A 21,307-nucleotide genomic window follows, 5' to 3' on the forward strand; every position below is an offset into this window, starting at 1 on the left:
GTAGCACATGCACTATAACATTTGTAGACTAAGCCCTCATGAATTCAAATACAATATGCATTCAAGCATAAAATCCACTCATTCATTTTTTTCCTCAAAATACGCGTTGTAGTTTCTCATTCTTCCAGTTTGCTGAACTAGAAGCTTATTTTGTTCCAAAGTGCATCAAATAGACCCTATTCAGTTATTAGGCACAACTAAAGAAATAAAGAAACTGCCAGCCCATATTGTAAGTATGTGCAATAGATGGTACCCGATTCAGGATTGCACTACAATTCCATGCTCCTCCCCTCATAGTTTCCCTGCCTGCAGTATGCCATGTGGTACTAATGAATTTATGTGATGATGGGGAAAACTGCAAGATACTTTCTCCTACCAGCGCTCTGGAGCGACTTTGACCTCCTGGAGATCCTTCACATTACCAACCTACAGCTTTAATTGAAGCTGATTCTATGCCAAATGGCCTTTAACTAGGTAAGGTAACATTCTTGAGCTAGTTTCAGTTAGCATATTTCAGCCTGAGAACTAAACAGAAATAAAAATAACAACTTGCATTTATATTGTGCGTTTCACAACTCTGTGTGTTTCAAAGCAATTTACAACCAATTGAATCCATTCTTTGAAGTGTAGTCACTGTCCTCCGAAATGCAGAAGCCAATTTGTACCCGGCAAGGTCCCACAAACAGCAATGAGATAAATGACCCGATAATGGGATTTTAGTGATGTTGGGTGGCCATAAATTTTGGCCAGGACACGGGTGAGAACGCCTCCTTTTGTTAGAACTAGCGCCATAGGATAACTTATGTCCAGTGAGAGGGCAGACAGGGCCTCGGTTTAATGCCTCATCCAAAAGATGGCACAGTGCAGGACATCTCAGTACTATACTGGAGTCTCAGTCTAGAGATTTGCTCAAATCCCTGGAGTGGGACGGAAATAGAACAAAAATCCGTTACTCTTTCTCAATAGTTTGCGTTATCAGTTTACTCGTGTCTACCTCTCCACGAAACTTAACCCAGAAAGGGAAATACAGTGCTACAAGCCCAGATGGACTATAGCTGCTTACATATTACAACTGTAGATCAGATTGCTGACGACCAGGTGGCTACAAACTCACTCCCAGCAATGATTCTCTGAAACCTGGCTGTCCTATTCTGTCTCCACATCTCGCTTTTCAGAGACAGATTTAGTAATGTAAACCTTAGGAAGCACTTCCGCGATATCAGTGCTCAGAATTAAGCTAAAAAAAAGAGCACACCAGTATAAAATTAACTTAACACCAACACAGTATTTCAGAGGAACATTTTAATTTGCTCGTGTGGTCATGAAATCATCAAGAACCGTTTTTTAAAAGGCTGCTTCAATGGCAAATTGAGTTGCTCTTTACCTGGTTACCATGGAGACCGGACAATGTGGCTGGGGTTTAAATGAGAGGTTTTGACTGTAATTTATGTGGTCTTCTAAATTAGACTAGATGAAACTAGTTGCTACTTTATTTTGCTCTGGGCTGTCAGACAAGCGGCACCTTTTAAATAGAATTAGTGAGCGACTCCAGTCAGTTGCCAGCCCCACGGTTACATTTCCAGTATTTGGCCCCTTCTAATTTGTTGCCAAGTGCATGTATATACAAATCAGGTTCGAATAAATGTTCCAGCAAGTTTGTTGGGATAGTCACCGTGCTTGATTAGTTCCTTACTGCTTATTTTAGCATGATACACACATGGACAGTTATTGCAATAGATTGATCCCGACTGACAGAAAGAAAGCTAGTGTCAGCTGTTCTTTTGGTGGTCAGATATCGCTCCTGTACAGTACTTGAGTATAAGAATTACTTTTCCTGCCCAGCATACAGTCCTCGTAATATTTCATATTCAACTAAGGAGTGGATGGCAGATGCTCACAGTGAGAAATTGTTGCATTTTATCGCAGATTGCTCAATCATGGCTTTCTGAATGATATTTCGAAGAATAACTTGCATTTTTGTGGCGCCTTCCATGACCCCATGACATTCTGAAGGGCACTTCACAGCAAATGAAGTACATTTTGAGGTGTAGTAACTGTAGGAAACGCGGCAGCCAATTTGTGCACAGCGATATTCGCTCCGTATTGCCTTTTGCACAGAAACATTTCATTCTCGCTATCTTGAGCATTTTCTGTATTGGCGACGTCCGCAATTCAACAAATGGGAGAGATATTAGAGATAATTAAAATGCAACGCAACATTAAGCACGTTTTAAAAATGACAGCAAGACATTAAACACGGCTTAAGCACAAACCCAACAAGCTGCAGAGTGGAGGCATAACGGGTGACTTGTTTAAAGAATGTGCAAATTTGCACATTCCCTTGCTTGTACCAATTTCCCAATGAAGCAGTAACGCGAAATCAAAGTTACTGACCCTTCCTGCTGGTCTGATAGCGCACTCTTTACACACCCACCGTTCGAACAAGTTGTGTGTTATTTTTTTTCTGTCTGAAAAGACACGTTCCTCACTATTTACTGACAGCCCTGGCTTTATTCAGTCCCAGTGAGTACAGGCTGTCGGTCCAGGTTTTATTTTGAGAAAATAGCACGGCAGTGAAATTGATTTGCAACCTCTTGGAACAAGCGAATGCAGTTCCCCGGAATAAATCTATAAACCTGCAATCCAGACTATCTCCATATGAAAAGAAAAGTTCCGTCCGGGAAATATAAGCTATGTAAAAAGCTACCCGTGTCAGTGATTGCTTACTGTCTGCGTTACTACGATCTGGTTATAGGTTACAGTATACATTTAAGCTGGCAGTCAAGAACAGCTTCCACAATTTGAATTCTGTACGGCCCCTATATACATACATTAAAAAGCATCTTGTAAAGGCAGTAAATATACTGAATTAACCGAGGTTATGTCTTGCGGATTAGCTGCTGATTTGCCCCAGTTAGTCATCCTGTATCAGATGAGCGGTCACTTTGCTGATCAGAATCAATCGCTTATTGAGAACCATTAGAATATTAAAAATGATTTCTGTTACAATATTTTTGCAATAACTGTATTACAGAGGAAGACTTTCTGACGTGTTTCACTGTCGTTGTTTCACATTGGTTTTACTCCGATAATGCTCTATTCGGCGGCTTGTTGAAGGAATGACTCCTGTACCTCTATGCACAAGGTGGCTGCTATGTGCAATATGATCGTGTGTGTGATTTGGGCAACGTGTCTGCCTATGACTGAAATTACCCCGTTTTAGTAGGAGTTAGCAAAATAACTGCAAATAAGAAAAGGTTTGGGGCTTTCAATTTCACATATTCACTTAACTGAAGTTAAACATACGCTGAATTTTATCGAATAGGTCAACTATTGCCTTAAGAATAAAAAAAACACATTTTACGGGGCATGTCAATCAGTTGTAAATGAAATGCAATTATATACCCAAAATTGTACACTAAGCAGGTCTTTCAGAACAGAAAATCGACTACACCTATGTATACCTGCCCCAACACGATTTCCTGACGGGAAGCTATTGTTGAACCTACAAAGCATTTCTTGGTATCCAGCACTGCCTCCCTCTTTCAGTTGACGACAAAATCAGAGCTACCCGATTAAAGTATAATTTTCTTTCAGTTAATTTTCCAGTGTGTCGTGGAAGTTTGAACAGATTTCTATGTTACAAGTGGTTCCAACATGATGTTTTATTTATTCAGACCTCTGTAGGCTAAGCAGCAATAGAGAATATGGGAACTAACAGACATCTAATTCATTTTAACTTTGGTCATAATTATTAACATTCTTAATTTGAGATAATAAAGACAAAATGCCTAATAATGCCCTTTAATCTGCAAAGTGGAACCAGCATGTATTGTCAGAGCTAAGCATCCCACAACCAGTTGATCAGATCAAGGTTCAGCAGTTCTGTCACCTTTAGGCAAGAAATGTGGCAAAGGGAGGAGGAAAGTTCCATGAACATCCCCATCCTCAGTGATAGCAGAGGCTAGCGCATCAGTGCAAAAGACAAGGCTGAATCGTTTGCAACCATATTCAGCTAGAAGTACCAAGTGGATGATCCTTTTCTGCCTCCTTTTTTTCTTTGATGGGATGAGAGTGTCGCTGGCTAGGCCAGCATTTGTTGCCCATCCCTAATTGCCCTTGATAAAGTGGGAGTGAGCCGACTTCTTGAACTGCTGCATTTTATATGGCGTAGGGACACCCACAGAGCTGTTGGGAAGGGAGTTTGAAGATTTAGATCCAGCGATAGTGAAGGAATGGCAATATAGTTCCAAGTCAGGATGGTGTGTGGCTTGAAGCGGAACTTGTAGGGGGTGGTGTTCCCATGCATCTGCTGCCCTTGTCTTTCTAGGCGTTAGAGGTTGTGGTATTGGAAGGTGGTGTCAAATGAGGCTTGGTAAGTTGCTGCAGTGCATTTTGTGGATGGAACACACTGCTGCCACTGTGCACCAGTGGCGAAGGGAGTAAATGTTTAAAGGGTTGGATGAGATGCCGATCAAATGGGCTGCTTTGTCCTGGATGGTGTCGAGCTTCTTGAGTGTTGTTGGAGCTGCACTTATCCAGGCAAGTGGGCAGTATTCCATCACACTCCTGACTTGTGCCTTGTAGATGGTGGACAGGCTTTGGGGAGTCAGAAGGTGAGTTACTCGCCACAGAATACCCAGCCTCTCACCTGCTCTTGTAGTCACAGTATTTATATGTTTAGTTTAGAGATACAGCACTGAAACAGGCCCTTCAGCCCACTGAGTCTGTGCCGACCATCAACCACCCATTTATACTAATCCTACACTAATTCCATATTCCTCCCACATCCCCACCTATCCCTATATTTCCGTACCATCTACCTATACTAGGGGCAATTTATAATGGCCAATTTACCTATCAACCTGCAAGTCTTTGGCATGGTCCAGTTCAGTTTCTGGTCGATGATAACCTCCAGGATGTTGATAGTGGGAGATTCAGCAATGGTAATGCCATTGAATGTCAAGGAGAGATGGTTAGATTCTCTCTTGTTGAAGATGTTCATTGCCTGGCACTTGTGTGGCATGAATGTTACTTGCTGCTTATCAGCCCAAGACTGAATGTTGCCCAGGTCTTGCTGCATGCAGGCACGGACTGCTTCAGTACATGAGGAGGAATAGTAATGAACACATTGCAATCATCAACAAACATCCCCACTTCTGACCTTATGGTGGTGGGAAGATCATTGATGAAGAAGCTAAAGATTGTTGGGCCTAGGATACTATCCTGAGGAACTTCTGCAGCAATGTCCTGGTGGGGACCTCCTCCTGATCTGAATTCCAGAGGGGAGGTAACAGTGACCCCTGACATCAAGTCAGCATTTGACTGAATGTGGCATCAAGGAGCTCTAATAAAATTGAAGTCAATGGGAATGATGGGGAAAACTCTCCACTGGCTGGAGTCATTACTAGCTCAAAGAAAAATGTTTGTGGTTGTTGGAGACCAATCATCTCAGCCCCAGGACATCACTGCAGGATTTTCTCAGGGCAATGTCTTCGGCCCAGATAACTTCAGCAGCTAATTCATCAAAGATCATCCCTCCATCATAAGGCCAGAAGTGGGGATCCTTTCTGAGGATTGCACAGTGTTCAGTTCTATTTAGCACTCCTCAGATAACGAAGCAGTCCTGACCTGCATGCAGCAACACCTGGACAACATTCAGTCTTGGGCTGATGTCACATGTAATGTTCACACCACAAAAGTGCCAGCTAATGACCATTTGAAACAAGAGAGAGTCTAAGCACTTCCCCTTGCTATTCAATGTAATTACCATCAATGAAACCCCCACCATCAATAACATAACTGAACTAGCCACATAAATACTATGGAGACAAGAACACCTGCAAGTAGCCCTCCAAGCCACACACCACCCTGGCTTGGAAATATATCACCTTTCCTTCATCACTGCTAGGTCAAAATCCTGCAACTCCCTCCCTAACAGCACTGTGGGATTACCTTCACTACCTGGACTGCAGTGGTTCAAGTACATGGCTCACCACCAACCTCTCAAGGGCAGTTAGGGAATGCTGGCCTTGCCAGTGATGCCCATATCCCTTAAATGGATAAAACAAAATTGTATATCATTTTCTAATTTGTGAATTATGTGGCAGCTCATAAAAACTTCATAAAAATGGAATAATAGTATAGAATAATAGCCTTTTGTAAAGATTTTTTCTTCAAGTATTAATCATATGACTGAGGTTAGATGGCTATGTGCACATTCCTGCATGAGTGTTCCCTGTCATATCACTACTGCCAGTCTGATTGGTCAATGTTCACTCACTTTTTCCTTGGCTTTCCTCTTGGGCTTTGGTCTTCTAGTTTTTTTCTGCATGATATTTCACCCGAGAGGTGTTCCTGTCTTCTAGCTATGTAGTCCAAAGTATTTGAGTCTTTTCCTTCAGCCGGATCCTCATGATCCTTAGCCTTTAAATCCGTTAATTCATTGTTCTTCTTCGTGGTAACTTATATAATGATGAATTGAAAAAAATCCAAATTAACATCATATCAAATTAGAACTTATTCCATTGGAGGTATCATACATTTTGAACAGATTTCAGAGTTACACCACAGTTCTTTACTTTTTGGTAAGAGCTGGAGGGAAGGCAAGATGTTGGCATAGCAGTTTTGTTTGTAACCTGCTATGCCTACGTACTGCCATCTTTCCTGTCTATCTGCAACCAAGACATGCAATCGTCACTGTACAAGAACTTCATCGTCATTGGTGTAACTTCATCTATTTTCCAGATTTTTCTCTGGAGACTTGGGTGGGAGGTGAAATAGAAACATATAAAACTGAATACTCCTGCAATCTTTGTGCCCTTGCTACAACTATGCCCATGTAGTCTCGTGTGTTAATTTCTCTAACAGTTTATTCTTGAATAGTTTTCTGTTAAGAGCTATTAAACTTCAGATCCTAACTATGAGAATTCATTTCAGCATGTCATGGAATGGAAACCTTTATTTCTCAGTTCTGGCTTCTATTAACTGAGGGTTGTGCTTTTAAATGAGTGTCAGAACTTGCTGGCTAATTTTAAATATATAATTAAATTGTATATCAGATATGTGCATTGCTAAAATCAGACATGTGCATAGCTAAAATGCAGGCACCAAATGTTTCATGTTACAGTAAGTAAGAGTTCACTCTTTTAAAAACAGTAAACAATTTTTTTTAAATCAGTAAAATGACTGAGGGTGCACAGTAGCCGATGTAGTTTGTTACTATCTTTCTGCACTAATTTCTGCCTTTTTGAAGCATCTCTGAAATTATACTAAGCAATGCAACTATAGCCATCAGCATTGTTTCATTAGCCTGTCATCTACTAATCAACGATTTCTACCATATGCTCAAACACAGATTGACAGCAAGCTAAGTGTTGAGATTGTAAGCACAAACCCATTATCTGCATTGATTAGAAGTACTATTTATGCTGTCATTATACTGCACTTTGGGCACTGGTGCTATGTTGATATATATGTTGTGCCGGTGTTAAAAGTTCAGCAAAATGCTGCTGGCTTGACTCCTAAAGTATCAGTGTGAACAAGATTACCTCAACGTGGTCAGATCTTCAAGGTGTTTTATCTTCATAACTGATGCAAACCACTCTTTCTTTATTTCAAAGATTTCTTTAAAACATAGAAGCCAATTATGTCTTCATTCTATTTCCTACTGTTCAAAGAGAGCTGGCTACACAATCACCTTTTCTCAGTCAGTGATCAATAAACTGTAGTACATGATGCTGATCAATTGTACTCTACCCGTGAGAGTTCTTTCACCTCCATCCACTGCAGTGAAAGTAAATGGTACAACTCTACATTTCCTATTTATACCACACCGCAATCAATTCTGGTACAACACTGGCTTCACAATTAGAAAGGCACATTACATGGGCCCAGAATTTTCCGGAGCTTGCCCTGTAAGTTAGACTGTTTCCCTCGTCTTTCAGCTTGAACATGTTTTTCACTGCAAATGTGAGTTGATAACAGTGCGGTGAGGGCAACAGGGCATCTGGGACCTTGGTGAATGACTGGGTCAACAGTTTAGCTCCTAAACCAAGGAGATTTAAGGGTTGAGAAAGAAACAGAACAATGCAGAAGGAGGTAGGGTGAAGTAGATTCAAATCAGGAACGGAAAGAGAAATAAAGAGAGAAAGTAAGATTGGATTAAAAGAAAAAAGAGATTGGAAGGAGAAGTAAAAATTATTTTAATTTATTTTTGTAAATCTCTAGGAAGAATTTACTACCTGAAGGAATAAGACTTCACAGTTTCAATTGTTTCATTTCGGGCCAGAGAATATTGGGTGGCATTGCAGGAACATAGATCTCATCATGAAAAAGGTACTTACACTGTTAAGGTCCAGCCCTAACTTTCTACAGCAATTTAGTTGGCAATTAAGTTGCAAATGCAGCAATTTCTTGAATCTCACTTGGAGGTTAAGGGAGAACTGCAATTTCCACAAAGCTAACCATGGAGTGGCACAAATCAGTTAGCAAATTGTGGCAATTCACAATTCATGGGGTATTTCTCCCTTGCCAAAGGTTGCTGGACAATTTCCACACTAATAACTGTGTGCATGTTAAATGCATTGTTATTTTTCTGGCAAATTAGGCCCATTGTTGTACTGAATGTTTATCAAGTACACAATGGTTTTCATAGCAACAATAGCAACTATGACCAACTGGAACATATGCTTTGGTTAATTCTCCTATATCATGGATTAAATAGAAAACTTGCAAATGCTTTTGCTTAAATCTGTTACACTTTTAATAAATAGAGCATATTTTTATTTTGGGACTGTTTGATGATGCATGGGGGAGTGCGTGGTTGAATAGCTAATAATATGGACAGCATGCTATTAATAAATGCTATTAGCACAATTTTATTTCTTTGTTTCTTCTGACTTGTAATAGTGATGTTTCAAATTGACAAAAAATGATTCTTTCAGATAGCTTGGAGTGGACACATTGAAGGCAAAGACAGCTCTGAATTTAACTGCATCATTGTTGGCTTTGAAGGCACAGCCCTACTGCCACTTTCAATTCCATGAAATTGGTTTTGAGGGAGCATTAACGTAAGAGTGATGATAACTGCAGAGGTAATGAGCACAGCAAAGTTCTGAGATATGAGACCCACCTAGGTCATCCTACACTGAATTCTGTATAAAATGAGTTGTCGGGGCTGGAGGGTGGGGAGTGCAGAGGCATAATCTAGTTTCTGTTTAATATTGTTCCTGCAGATTTCATTATTTGCTGAAGCAATTATACCTTAGACAAAAGAGCTGAATTCCAGAGATGAGGTGAGAGTGACTGACATCAAGGAGCCCTAGTAAAATTGAAGTCAAGGGGAATTGGAGAAAAAACTCTCCACTGTCTGGAGTCATACCTAGCAGAAAGTAAGACGGGTGTGGTTGTTGGAGGCCAATCATCGTAGCCCCAGGACATCATTGCAGGAGTTCCTCAGGGCAGTGTTCTAGGCCCAGTCATTTTCAGCTGCTTCATCAATGAACTTCCCTCCATTCTAAGGTCTGAAGTCAGGATGTTCACTGATGATTGCAGTGTTCCATTTCATTTATAATTCCGCCAATAATCAAGCAGTCCATGGTTGTATTCAGCAATACCAGGACAACTTCCAGGCTTGGACTGATAAGTGGCAAGTAACATTTGTGCCACACAAGTGTCAGGCAATGACTATCTTCAACAAGAGCGAGTCTAACCATCTCCTTTTGACTTTCAATGCTATTATTTTCATCAAATTCTTGACTAACAACGTCCTGGGGGTCACCATTGACCAGAAACATAACTGATCCAGCCACATAAATACTGTAACTTTTAAATACTGTGGCTTGAAAAATGGCTTGCAGATTGCAAGCAGAGTGTGGAGATACAAGTTTGGTGAGTGAGGATTTTTAAGTGTCAATATCTTTCTAAAAATTTGGTCTGCAGTTAGCATTTAACTGTGATTTACCCTCTAAATAAAGGAAAGTAAGTTAAGAAAGTAAAGTAAGTTGGGAATGAGGTGGGCCAAGTGGATCAAGTATTAGTAGAAGAGCATTTAGGGGACAGTGATCATTGTATCATAAGGTTTAGGCTGACTATGGAAAAGGACAAAGAACAATCCAGAGTACGAATAATTAACTGGAAGAAAGTCAACTTCAATGGGGTAAGAATGGAGCTGGGGTGAATAAGTTGGAGTCAAAGGTTGGCAGAAAAAACAGTAGCTGAACAATGGGCTACCTTCAAAGAAGAGATAGTTCAGGCACAGTGAAGGTATGTTCTCTCGAAGGGGAAAGGTAGGGCAAACAAATCCAGAGCTCCCTGGATGACAAATGAGATAGAGATTAAGATTTAAAAAAAAGTGTGCTTATGATAGATGCCAGGTAGAAAACATAGGTTTTCCCCGGTAATTTCCAGCAGTTCGCTCGAACGTAACCAGCCTTGTTACAATGGAAACACACAGGTCTTCGGGTCTCACTCCTGCTCCCAGCACTGTCTTTTCTGGATTGAAAGGGCCCCTGGTGTGTCCTGCCTTCCGTTCTTGCCCAGGGCTGCTCGGGCTCCTATCACCCTCCCACCTTTTATCCTTTTCAGGGTTGTGAGTGTGACTGGAGAAGGGTTTTCCTTGGGGTAAGGACTTGTGTACAAGAGTAAATTCATCAGTCAGAACTGCAGCCTGCCTGGTCCTTTGAACCTTTGTTCCTCTACAAGGGAAAGGGGAAATGTGTTTTTAAATTCCTCGAGAAGAATCACCTCTCTGAGGTTTTCATATGTGGGTTGTACCTTAAGTGCCCTTATCCACTGGTCAAAGGCCAGCTGCTTAATTCTTTCAAACTGAAGGCAAGTTTGGTCAGTCTGCTTCCGAAGGGTTCAGAATTTCTGGCAGTATGCTTCCGGTACCTGCTCATATAGCCCAAGGATAGCATTTTTAGTCATCTCATAACCTGATGAACTTTCAACTGGCAATAGTGAGTAAACCTCATGGGCTTTTCCCATTAGCTTGCTTTATAACAACAGAGTCTAGTTTTTGGACAGCCATTTCAGCTGTCTTACAAGCTTTTCAAAAGTGACAAAAAATGCTTCCACATCTCCCTCATTGAACTTTGGAATCAACTGGGAGAACTTTAAGGGCTCAGCACATGCTCCTGTGCTAGGGGTAACTTCCTCACTAGCTATGCTTTCACTGGGGGGTATTATGTTGCCCCCTCGTTAACTAAAGCCACCTTAGCACTCTTTCCTCCTTCTCCTTCTGGAAAGTTCTCTCTTTTTCCCTTTCTTGGTACTTTCTCTGCTCTTTCTCTCACTGAAATTCCAACTTCAGTCTCCTCTGTTCTAATTGTATTTTTGCTAACATTACCCTATCTGTTTCTGACTCTAACCCTGTTTCTGAATCTTCAGGTTCAAGTGAAAAATGGTTGGCCACAAGTCTTAGGATTTCAGATTTCTTAGCTTTTGCATGGAAAGTAATCCCTAACTACCCAGATACACTCCTGAACTCTTCAACAGGTAGGACCTTTAACCTGTCTCATGTTACTTCACCCCGGCTTGGGAAGGTACTGGCCTCAGATGTGAACATGTTAGTACTCTAGCAGTAAAAACCACAAGAAAGCCTGTACTGAAGTTTTTTTTAAAATTTTGATAGAGATCAATTTGGTTCCTCACTTCCAATTTCTCGTTTGTCATTGGTTACGATCCCTGACTATAGCTCCTCAAATTTCTGTTACGGCCAAGGGAGGAGGGGGTCACAGTTGCCTCTCTTGTCTTTCCTCTTATTTGACCACAACACGGTTTATTCTTTTTAAACAGTGGTTGTGTTTACCACTTCCATGAGTGTTTTACCTTTTACCTTTACTGTGATCGTGAAAGAATCAATTGGGCAGGTTTTTTTGAGTTTAAACAAGAAAGAGGTCAGATTATTGTACTTAACACTCTAATCTGATTTAAAAATACTAAGAAAATACGCTACATATTCACGCACACGTACACACGAGAATCGCACACACAAATAGATTACAGGAGAAAGATAGAATTGGTGGTTGGATTAAAGTCCAGAATAAATGAAACTTAAATACAATCGGTGAAGTGGATGATCCGGTAGTCCTCGGCTGAAGCTATATTCTTGAAGTTCTCGCTGGTCAAGTTGCACTTTGGCTGGCCTGCTTTGCTCAGGGTTTTCCTGAAGGCAGAAATGCAGTTGGTTCTCTTCCCCTGGTTGCTCACTGTAGCAGTCTGTCGGCTTGGAGGGTCCCCCAGTCACAGACTGTTTTCAAACTTGATGTTTTCTGGGGGGAGAGAAAGAGAGAGAGAGAAAGGGAAGCAAGCAGCTTTCTGCTGCTGCCCGCTCTATTATAGCTTGTCTTCGGTCTGTGTAACAACTCCCAGTTTCCTCGGAGAGGAACAGAGGGTCGCATGGTTCTCTCAATCCCCTTTGTTTCTAAAGAGGTTTTCTGGAATTTTCTAAATGAAATTCAGAGTTCTACATGCCCCAGGATGCCCATTCACAGTAAAGGGGGATTGCTCTTTCAAAGTCAATGTGTGAGGATGGCCTTGACTGCCATGCTACTGAAGGCTATTTAGGTAATTCAATCAATTAGCGCAAACCATTGTCCTGCCTGGGCTTCTCGTTAGACTTTTTGTTTCCAGTTCAATCGCCTGGTATTTCAGATGTAATTGCAGTGGCCATTGTGCTGCTAGTTTTTTAAAAAGTTAACTTGTAGGATTTTTCCTATTAAATGTCTAAGGTAAGTTTCCAACCGATGAAATTGGTATTTCTCATTTGGCATATAGAGTTTTTTTGACAGTGGTAAAAGGAGGAGTGGGCTAATTAGGGACCAGAAAGGGGAGTTAAACATGGAGGCAGAGGGTATAGCTGAGCTATTAAATGAATATTTTGTATCTGTCTTTACCAGGAAGAAGATGCAACCCAGGCAATGGTGTAAGAGGAGGTAATTCAGATGCTAGAAGGGTTTAAAATTGATAAAGAGGACATATTAGATAGGCTGTCTGTACTTAAAGTGGATAAAGCACCAGGACCGGATGAGATTCATCCAACGATACTGAGGGAAGTGAGGGTGGAAATCACAGAGGCACTGGCCATAATTTTTCAGTCTTCCTTAAACTCGAGTGTGGTGCCAGAGGACTGGAGAATTACAAATGTTACACCCTTGTTCAAAAAAGGGTATAAAGATAAGCCCAGCATTTACAACCCAGTCAGTTTAACTTCGGTGGTGTGAAACTTCTGGAAAAAATAATTCGGGACAAAATTAATAGTCACATGGACAAATGTGGGTTAATTAAGGAAAGCCAGCATGGATTTCTTAAGGGAAAATCATGTTTAACTAACTTGGAGATTTTTGAAGATGTAACAGAGAGGGTTGATGAGGGCAATGCTGTTGATGTGGTGTACATGGACTGTCAAAAGGCATTTGATACAGTGCCACATAACAGACTTGTGAGCATGGTTATAGCTCATGGAATAAAAGGGACAGTAGCAACATGGATACAAAATTGGCTGAATGACAGGAAATAAAGAGTACTGGTTAATGGATGTTTTTCGGGCTGGAGGAAGGTTTGTAGTGGAGTTCTCCAGGGGTCAGTGTTGGGACCCTTGCTTTTCCTGACATATATTAATGACCTAGACCTTGGTGTACAGGGCACAATTTCAAAGTTTGCAGATGATATGAAACTTGGAAGCATTGTGAAATGTGAGGAGGATAGTGTAGAATTTCAAAAGGACATAGACAAGTTGGTGGAATGGGCAGACAGGTGACAGATGAAGTTCAATGCAGAGAAATGTGAAATGATTCATTTTGGTAGGAAGAACATGGAGAGACAATATCGAATAAAGGGTACAATTCTAAAGGGGATACAGGAGCAGACGGACCTGGGTGTATATCTGCATAAGTCATTGAAGGCTGCAGGACAGTTTGAGAGCGCGGTTAATAAAGCATACAGTATCCTGGGCTTTATTTCTAGGGGCATAGAGTACAGGAGCAAGGAAGTTATGCTGAACTTGTATGAGAGACTAGTTCAGCCTCAGCTGGAGTACTGCGTCCAGTTCTGGGTGCTGCACTTTATGAAAGACATGAAGGCATTAGGGAGAGTACAGAAAAGATTCACAAGAATGGTTCCAGGGATGAGGAACTTCAGTTATGAAGATAGATTGGAGAAATTAGGACTATTTTCCTTGGAGAAGAGAAGGCTGAGAGGTGATTTGATAAAGGTATTCAAAATCATGAGGGGTCTGGACAGAGTAGATAGAGAGAAACAGTTCCCACTCATGAAAGGATCAAGAACGAGAGAGTACAGATTTAAACCATTTGGTAAGAGAAGCAAAAGTGGCATGAGGAAAATCTTTTTCACACAGTGAGTGGTTAAGGTCTGGAATGCACTGCCTAAGAGTGTTTTGGAGGCAGGTTCAATTGAAGCATTCAAAAGGGAATTAGACTGTTATATGAAAATGAAGAATGTGTAGGGTTACGGGGAGAAGGCTTGGGAATGGAACTGAGTGAATCACTGTTTCGGAGGGCTGGTGTCAACATGATGGGCTGAATGGCCTCCTTCTGCACTGTAACAATTGTGTGATTCTGTGAAGAGCAGGTCAGAGGCTGGGTATTCTGTGGCAAGTGGCTCACCTCTTGACTACCCAAAGCCTTTGCACTATTTACAAGGCACAAGTCAGAAGTGTGATGGAATACTCTCCACTTGCCTTGAAGAGTGCAGCTCCAACATCACTCAAGAAGCTTGACACCATCCGGAACAAAGCAATCCTCTTGATTGACACCACATCGAACCACCTTAAACATTCACTCCCACTACCATCGGTGCAATATGGCTGCAGTGTGTATCATCTGCAGTAGGATACACTGGAGCAACTCACCAAGCCTTCTCAGCACTTCCCAAACCTGGGATCTCTGCCAGCTAGAAGTACGAAGGCAGCAGGCGCATTGGAATACCACCAACTCCAAGTTTCCCTCCAAATCACACACCATTCTGACTTGGAAATATAACACTGTTCCTTCATTGTCACTGTGTCAAAATCTTTGCACTCCCTATCTAACAGTACTGTGGGAGTGCCTTCACCAAATGGATTGCAGTGGTCCAAGAAGATGGCTCACCAGCACCTTCTCAAGGACAATTGGCGATGGACAATAAATGGTGACATTGCCAACAATGTCCACATCCTGCAAATGAATAAAAAAAAACAAATATGTGACAATGTAATTATCTTAACATAATGTTATACTTAACACCAGCAGTTAAGGGATTAAGAAGCATTTACTGGTTTATCCTGAATGATTTGTTTGTCACTATTATGGCTGATTATTTGCAAATAACTCCAAAAAAGAAAAGTTCTATATAATTGAAAATATTTCCCCCCTAGCTGCCTGTTATTAGGCCATTTGAAATGCAATATGTATCCATCCAGTTAATCTATTGTAATATGGTTCAGTATATGAACAACTTTTTATTTTATCTGTCCCTTTATCACTCACATAATTGACAAACTTCCTTACATTTCTATAGGGATTCAGAATCATGTTGGGCTGCTATAATTGACAAAAGGGAGAATTGGTATAATAAAAATCTGATTGTCTATAATAGTGCAACTGAGTCACAGCTAAAACTTGCACAGTACATTGTTATTATTATGAGGCAGTTGCATTTTCCCCTTCCTTACCCATGTTAAATGGGGGCCTACAGAGTTTTCTGAAGACTCTATTATAATAGATATGAATATAAACTCTTTAATTAACATCAAGACTTCTTAAAATGACTCGACCTTAAGTCCTGTTGCCCTAATTTCGACGCAGTATTACCAGTGAGGGGTACTTTATTATCATGAGTACGCAATGCATGACAAAGCAAAACGATCTCGTTAATAAATAAACATATTAACCCGACTGTTAGATTAGATTTCATTCTCGCTATCTGACAAAGACATTTGTCTAAACATCTAGAGTATTGATTTTTTCCCTCCACTTCACAAATCAGTAATTACAGTCAATCTAAGAGTAAAAGGGTAAGCAATGGTTTCACAATGCCATTAATGAAGGCATATTATGTATACATTATATCATGTATAATACTGAATATTGTATATAACCATTGAAAGACCTCTTACATGCCCATACTTTATTCAAATGAGCATCGCATTATTGTTTTCTTTTATGTTTTAGTTTGTTTATCCCAGAAATTGTTAACCATTTGTAAATGAATCTATTCCACTTTATAGTACACATAAATAATTGTTTTTTAGAAAGTGAAAAATGATTTCCAGTTAAGGTATTGGTAACTGTATGAAGTTCTCAGCCTTCAACATCATAAATGAATAATATTTTAATAAAGTGAAGGTAATCAGACAGAGGAAACTGTATGGGTAAAAATAAGGAACAGCAATGGATGCATCACTCTGGGCTGAATTTTATTTGTAGGCCGTAGGTCCTTACGTCAGGACCGGAAGCGGTTGCGGTATCCACTGGGACAATTAGCAGCTGGCAGTACGCGATTAAGCAACCAATTACGGTTCAGGAGTCGGGGGGGTGGGGGGGCCATCCAGTGAGAGGATGGAGATGGGGATGGCAGCGGAGGTGGCAAAGCTGGCGTCAGGTGACACTATGGGAGCTCCGGGCTGACAGCTCCTGCCTGACTTCTGCCTGGTGTTCCAGGGCCCAGGCCAGACCGCTGCCTGGTGTAACACACACGCTGCAGGAGAAAACAGGCCACAAGAGGAAGGAGCATACCTAGACTGGTGGTGGAATGCTTTATCTCACCCGGATGGAGGAGAAGCCATGGAACTGGCAGGGCAATAAGATGACTGCTCCATAGCTGATGGCTAGGCAGGGGCATCTACCCAAGAGAGTGAGTGAGCATCTCCTGGGGCATAAGGGTGTATCAGGTACCAAAGAGCCATGCTGCTTATGTGTTCACCACTGCATCAATGGAGAAGCATATTTAGGGTGTTAGGAATGTGATGACGTCAGACCGTAACCCTTCAATGTCTGTGTTTTCTCATGCAGGTCAAGATGATTGACAAGAGAAAGCTTAAGAGGCTAGGGGACAGTTGGCCACCTCTGAGGAGGAGGAGGCAGCCTCCAAGCGTGCAGTGTCACTTCATTCCCCTGCACCCTCCACCAGCGCAGACACGGTCACGTTGGTGGGTAGTCGCACGCAGTTAGGTTTGGGTACACAACCTGGTGAGCACACAACAGTCGCGCCAGGGCAGCTGACAGAGGGTGTGACAGCCGAGGCCACTGGCAGTCAGGGGACTGTGGGAGGCAGGACCGCGCTGAGCCCCAGGCTGAAAATGTGCCTCTGGTGTCGGCAGCAACACAGGAAACGCTGCAGCTGCCGCGAGACACAAGGCAACACTTGGCAGAAATGCCAGAGGCTATGCGTACACAAGCGCAGACGATGGAGGAGTCCTTCCAGGCCTTGGGTGCTGCACTGTCTGTACCAGTTGTGCATCTGGTTTCCTCCATCAAGAGACTGGCGAATCTCATGGAGAGTCAGATCCAGCAGACCAATTAGTGGCTGCCAGAGATGCGCACAGACCTGCACTCCATCACTTTGTCCATGAGCTCCATTCAGTGGTGTTAAGGTGAGAATGCAACGAGGCACCTGGAGTCTTCCCCAGGTCCCCATCCCTCTCAGGTCAGCAGGAAGGTACAAGTGTGCCTTATAAGAGGGGAAGAGTGGCTGCCTTCTGCATCTGGAGTTTCCAAGCTGGAGTAGCTCCAAAGCCTCTCTGCCAATGACGCCAGTGTCTCCATCATCCCCGCCAACAGAGGTGGTACCTGCACCTTTGCAGGAGGCCTCGGTGTGCTGGGGCCCTCCAGGCCTCCGGCAGCCAGAGGACAGCTGCCGAGGTCATTCCAAGCCAGGGGGCAGCAAGGTCAGCAGCCTGCCTCCATCTCAGCTGATAGCACAGGAGGGGCACCATGTAGGAACACCTGGAAAAGATTTAAGAAGAGCACCTAGATACACTTAGAGGATCACGGGTGAAGATGTAGTAGAAATGGGTAGCCGTGTGTTGGTTGTGACTTGAAATAAAATTATGACGATCACTCACCACGTCTCCTTGCTGTTGCTGATGCCCTTTGGGAATTCATTTAAGCCATTCCTCCCAAGGGGCTGGAAGTGAGAGACCAAGCCCCAAATGCTCAAAGCTTCGGTCTTGCCACTGTGTGAGGTGTACCTGGGTGCTGCAGTGCAGAAGGAAGGAGGTGACAACAGGGCTACTTAAAGGTAAGTCTTTATTGTTGCTGTTCCACAAGGTGGTAAGACTCAAAGGGAACGTGAATGTATAAAGACATCTCGCGCCTCCCTTGCACGTATCTCATGGTGCATTTCCTGCTGTGCCCGGGGCCCTTCATTTGGCACTGCCTGGGCAGCATCCTCTTCCACATCCTCATCATCGGAGGAGGCATCTCGCTCCATGATATCCTCACTGGCCAATGCCTCCTCCCCCTGCAGTGCCAGGTTGTGCAGTGCACAGCAAACCATCCCAATACATGAAACCCTCACTGGGGCACACTGAAGGGATCGATCTAGGCACCTGAATCTCATCTTCAGGAGACCACTAGCCTGCTTGATGGTTTCTCAGGTTGATCTGTGGCAAGTGCAGTACCTCTCCTCTGCGTCCGTGCGTGGGTTCCTCACAGGCGTCAGTAGCCATGTCCTCAGTCGGTAGCCCTTGTCTCCAAGGATCTATCCCTGAAGGCGCGTGGGTGCACAGAAAAGGTCTGGCATCTGGGACTGCCTTAATATGTCGACATCATGACTGCTTCCCAGGAATCGTGCACATACCTTTAAGGTCCATTTGCAGTGGTCGCCGACCAGTTGTACATTGAGGGAGTGGAAGCCCTTCAGGTTAATTAGATTAGATTAGAGATACAGCACTGAAACAGGCACTTCGGCCCACCGAGTCTGTGCCGAACATCACCCACCCATTTATACTAATCCTACACTAATCCCATATTCCTACCAAACATCCCCACCTGTCCCTATATTTCCTATCACCTACCTATCCTAGTGACAATTTATAATGGCCAGTTTACCTATCAACCTGCAAGTCTTTTGGCTTGTGGGAGGAAACCGGAGCACCCGAAGAAAACCCACGCAGACACAGGGAGAACTTGCAAACTCCACACAGGCAGTACCCAGAATCGAACCCGGGTCCCTGGAGCTGTGAGGCTGCTGTGCTAACCACTGCGCCACTGTGCCGCCCCATCATCGTTAATGAAGGCAGAAAGCTGGTCAGTGGGAGTCTTGATGGCCACATGTGTACAGTTGATGACCCCCTGCACCTGGGGGAATCCAGAAATGGCCCCAAATCCTATAGCTGTCTCAGCTTGACTGTTTGGATCGGTCAGGGCACGTAATCATTGGCTGTCCTGAAACAGAGCATTGGTGCCCCCCTTGATGTACCGATGCGCTGCAGACTGGGAGATTCCACATGTCTCCAGTTGGTCCCTGGAATGATCCGGTGGTGTAGGAGATTAGTGCCACAGTGACCTTCAGCACCACTGGCATTGGGTGCCCACCAAATCCCATGGCCTCAGCTCATCCTGCATCACAGTACATAGATCATTGATGGGCTCCCTGGAGAGGCAGAGTCTTTGAAGACACTGCCACTTGGACATCTGCAAGTAGTTTAGCTGTAGCCAGTAGACCCTCTCGGAAAGGTAGTTTCTTCTACCCGCTGAAGGTTGTGGGCATGCCCATCTGCATCCTTCTCCAGCCTCCCTTCCCAAGGATGGCCCTCCTGTGGGCTCCCAAGTTGGTGGCATTCCCCTGCCCATGCCAGAACCTACCTTCCTCTCTGCTGCTCCTCCTCCTCTGGGGGTAGACCTCAAAGCCAGGGTGACGGATGCCCATGAGAGGTTGCCTCACCCTGAACGCAAAGCCTTCAGGTCAAACAGACTGTCCTCTCCCGCCTTACTTGTAACCTTCAATGAGGTGCCCAATGCCATCCTGGTATGGCTTCCCTACAGTACTGGCACATTAGCCCCCACTCCTTACATTGCTTCCCAATGCCCCACCCCCACCCTTACTGCCAAGCAACACTACCTCACCTAATGGCTTCCCAGCAATGCCAAAACTGAGCTCCCTATGGTTCCCATGCGCCATCAGAAAAATTTAAAACTTTGAATGAAATTGCTGTGCATTGCGTTGTTAAATACCTTAATTGGCTTGAAGTCCGCCCTCCATGTCGGCTGCTGACAGTAATATACGGAAGAAATGACCCGACCTTGGACTTCATGTCCGATGTCTTCCGTCCCTATTTATGCTCCCCCACTTCCATTCCCGTCTCAAACAGCCCCTTAAAATTCAGCCCTCTGGTAGGATTTGTCTACAGACCTCCAGATAACAATAATGTAGTGGAGGGTTGTATAAATATGGAGATCAGGGAAACATTTAGCGAAAACAATTTGGTTTTAATGGAAATTTAAATTTTCACAGAGATTGAGAAAAGCAGAACAGCTCTAGTGTTAAAGGGAATGAATTTCTAAAATATATGCAGGACAGTTTTCCGCAACAATATGTTTTAGAAATGATAAGGGGACAGGCATTCTAAATTTAGTGATGAGTGACAAACTAGAATTATTCAATAATCTCAAGATAAGGAAACATTTTGGGAATAATGACCGTAATATGATTGAATTTGATATTAGATTTAACAGGGAGAAGAGAAAGTCATAAAGCAGGGTTTAAATTTAAATAAGGCAAACTTTGAAGGGATGAGAAATGCATAGATTGCAGTAAACTGAGCGGAACTTTTAATGGATAAACCTACAAACAAAGCGTGGGAAACATTCAAAGATGTACTTGGTACAGAAACCAACACATATCTCCACTTGCGCAATTATACAACCATGGTCAACAAACAAGTTAAGAGATAGTATAAAGCAAAAAGAAAAGGTTTACAAAAATGCAAGGAAAAGTGGAAATACAGGGTCACCTGAAGGAGACAAAGGGCAATATGGGTTCAGTCACTCAGGTGCTGGTCTTGGGGGAAGACTGCACTCTGAACAAACCCCAAAGCTCTATCCTTCTACTTCTCGATGTCCATGAGGAATGTAATGAAAGTATTCAGTTTAGCAAACATGGCAACAGTCAGCAGCACATGGCAAGCATAAACTGCAGACTGACTGATGTTACTGATATCTTCTGTACAGCCTGAAAGTAACTGAAGGCAAAGAAGTTGAGGGCTGTGGTGACCTTGACTGCAACAGGCACTGTTATGCCAGCTGTGACAGTTGGTTGCAGGTCTTGTTTGAGGAGGTTGCACAGCCTCCCAGAAAAACTCAGC

General features: G+C 42.9%; 1 long non-coding RNA gene across 1 annotated transcript; it reads right to left on the reverse strand.

The window, feature by feature from the left end:
- Window positions 1-1,316: 1,316 nt before the first annotated feature.
- On the reverse strand, window positions 1,317-20,267 carry LOC137369278 (uncharacterized). The gene is made up of 3 exons (XR_010974911.1): window positions 20,178-20,267; window positions 6,284-6,464; window positions 1,317-2,150 (listed from the first exon to the last, which is right to left on the reverse strand). It is a non-coding gene; the product is annotated as an uncharacterized lncRNA (long non-coding RNA).
- Between the last annotated feature and the right edge of the window lie 1,040 nt (window positions 20,268-21,307).

This window comes from Heterodontus francisci, chromosome 4 (assembly GCF_036365525.1).
Source record: "Heterodontus francisci isolate sHetFra1 chromosome 4, sHetFra1.hap1, whole genome shotgun sequence".
In the NCBI taxonomy this organism is placed as follows: Eukaryota; Metazoa; Chordata; class Chondrichthyes; order Heterodontiformes; family Heterodontidae; genus Heterodontus; species Heterodontus francisci.